The sequence below is a fragment of the Cupressus sempervirens genome, chromosome 1 (assembly GCF_028749045.1).
Source record: "Cupressus sempervirens isolate cs-2001-9-10 chromosome 1, ASM2874904v1, whole genome shotgun sequence".
Classification (NCBI taxonomy): Eukaryota; Viridiplantae; Streptophyta; class Pinopsida; order Cupressales; family Cupressaceae; genus Cupressus; species Cupressus sempervirens.
The window spans coordinates 587,652,541-587,655,092 of NC_143118.1; the positions used below are offsets into that span (position 1 = coordinate 587,652,541).

Genomic DNA, 2,552 nt, shown 5'->3' on the forward strand with positions numbered 1-2,552 from the left:
CTTTAAAACAATCTTAGTCTATAGAGCCTCTTATTGTTAGCATATCCAGTATTATAGAAACTTCCATTAACAAAATGGATAGTCTATGATCTCATGATGAAAGATTCTCATTTGTAGTTGATAAGATATGCAGGGGCAATGAGACTCTAAAACATCTGAAAACTAATTATAAGCAATGCAAATTAAGTTCTTTCTCTGTGCATATTAATAAGGAAAAGCTTCAATCAAAGATGGCAATGATGGAATTGCAATGAAATTGCAACGAGGAAATCCTGCTTCCACTAAGACTTTCTTCCACTCTTCACTTCTGTCGCTCCCACCATGACTAGTGAACACAAGCTTTGCAAGATCATATGCAAAACCCACACTTGGATCCAACTCTATCTTCTCGGGCATCCAAAATAGTATCCACAATCATCATCTTCCCACTCTTTGGAATTGCCTTTCTGCACTGCTTTAGAATCGTTACAGAGTCCTCGTCCGACCAATCATGCAAGATCCACTGCAAATTTTCTAGAAAAGAAATAACATTGACAAATCCGTTTAAAATTTTTAAAAATAATCCCCTTCTGCATAGAAAAACAAGCAACAAATTCAACAATTCACGGACCTTCATGAATACAGCGTCCTCGTTTGGCACCGCTTCAAGCATGTCTCCACCCACATTTTTAACCCCTGAAAAAGAAAAAAAGAAAAAAAAAAAAAACCTATTAAACCAATCAGAGAAGAATGGAGACTGTATAAGCTCAAACCTCAAGGATAAAATCATATGGGGAATTGGGGAGTCGTAACTATGACATGGGGAAGTGTTAGGATAAAACCACATACATAAATAAAAAACTATATGCAAATATAACCAATAACAGAAAATAATAGATCACACAGAAATGAACACAAGGCACCAAGATTTAATGTGGTTCACCCAATCCCTGGACTACATCTACCAAATTGCAAGTCCAATATTATTACAATCGAGTGATTACAACCTGATTACAATCCGTAATCCCTTACAGCTCAATAACGCCGCAAGAAGCAATTTCGCATCACAACATAATGAAAATACTTAACCCTAAACCCTTTTATACAAGTATTTTATGCCGTTTTAGCGTTACAACATGTCGGCCATATGTCAGCCATATGTCTGCTACAACGTCGGCCACGGCCTAAAAATTTATGATGTATGTACAGTACTTTCTTGATCAGTCACCACAATCTAACAAAAAGATCGTAATTGATGCCAGATATGTCTTCACAATCTCTGCAACATCTGCCCCTTTGCGGCCTGCGATGTCCACCAAGGAATTCAAGCCCTTAAAACCCTCGTATTTAGACAAGATGGCTTTTATCACGATTTTGTTCGTGCAGTTCCAGGATTGGTAAAATAGATCCCTGTGATGAGGCTGTGCCGCCATGAAGTCCCCGTAATGGCGGCCGTGGGAGTTCTCGAAAGCCACGCCGCCATTGTCGTCTCGTCGTTCTGCGCAAGTAGCGTGGCTGCCATGGAGACCGACGGCGCCTGCGCGCCGGCTTTCACAAACCATTTAGAAACCGGCGTTAGCCCGTAATTCAATTCCACGCCCACTTCGGCCCGGAAAAAATTCTGGAGAGGCAGTCGACGTCGGGCTTTTCGCTGGCAATTTGGGAGAGGGAGAGCGTTGCATTGGGGCCGTGGCGCGCAATGATGTCGGGGATTCCCAGCAAAACGACGGCTTTCACTGCCAACGAGTCGACAAACGCCAATGTGTATCTCCATGCCTCCGCTTGCCCGGCGAGCTGTTCTTCCTCGCTCTCGAACATTCCGTCACAGATATCACTGCATGTTTGGCGCTCCATATCTGGTACTGAGTTATTTAATTGAAGAGTTGAGAGAAGAGAAGATTATGTAGGGAGGAGAAATGGAATTGGAATGAAGAGGAAAGAGGAAAGAACAGGTCTCAGCCGGCGGCGGCACATCAGATCCTTGACCAGAGCACAACTCCTCCATGTCACACGTAGCTTGCTTATTGGTGGATTCTTTGTGGTAATAGTAACGTAAGAGGATTTACTTTAATGAATTCTTGGTCGATTTTCTAATTGGATGTTTTAAAATCTCAAAAGATTGGACAATGATGAACTATGGTTCTTTTAAAATAATTTGTAATAGTATAAAATTTAATTTCTTTTATATTTCTTGTCTATTTTGATTGGATTATTTTAAATTATTTTTTAGTTAGTTGACCCATGATGTGATATCTAATGTATTCATTAGGTGCAATTTGTTTTTCATTCTATTTGTGTACTTATAATTTAGCAACATTTTCTAATGATTTGACAAATTGAGTTTTCTCTTTTCTTATTGTTTTCATTTTTAAATAAATTATTATTATTTTTTTCAACCATACAAATGACCAAAAAGTTCTATTTTTGTAAAATGATAAAGTTTTCTTGTATTTTTGTAATAATGAAACTTTTCTTTTTCTATTGCATGAAATTTTTGACATTTTTTGTCGAGTTGAATAAATATTGAATGCATAGAAATTTTTGGAGGGCCTCATTGAGTACTACTATATTTG

General features: G+C 38.5%; 1 pseudogene; it reads right to left on the reverse strand.

The window, feature by feature from the left end:
• Positions 1-204: 204 nt before the first annotated feature.
• LOC149578785 ((R,S)-reticuline 7-O-methyltransferase-like) lies at positions 205-1,959 on the reverse strand (annotated as a pseudogene).
• Positions 1,960-2,552: the final 593 nt, after the last annotated feature.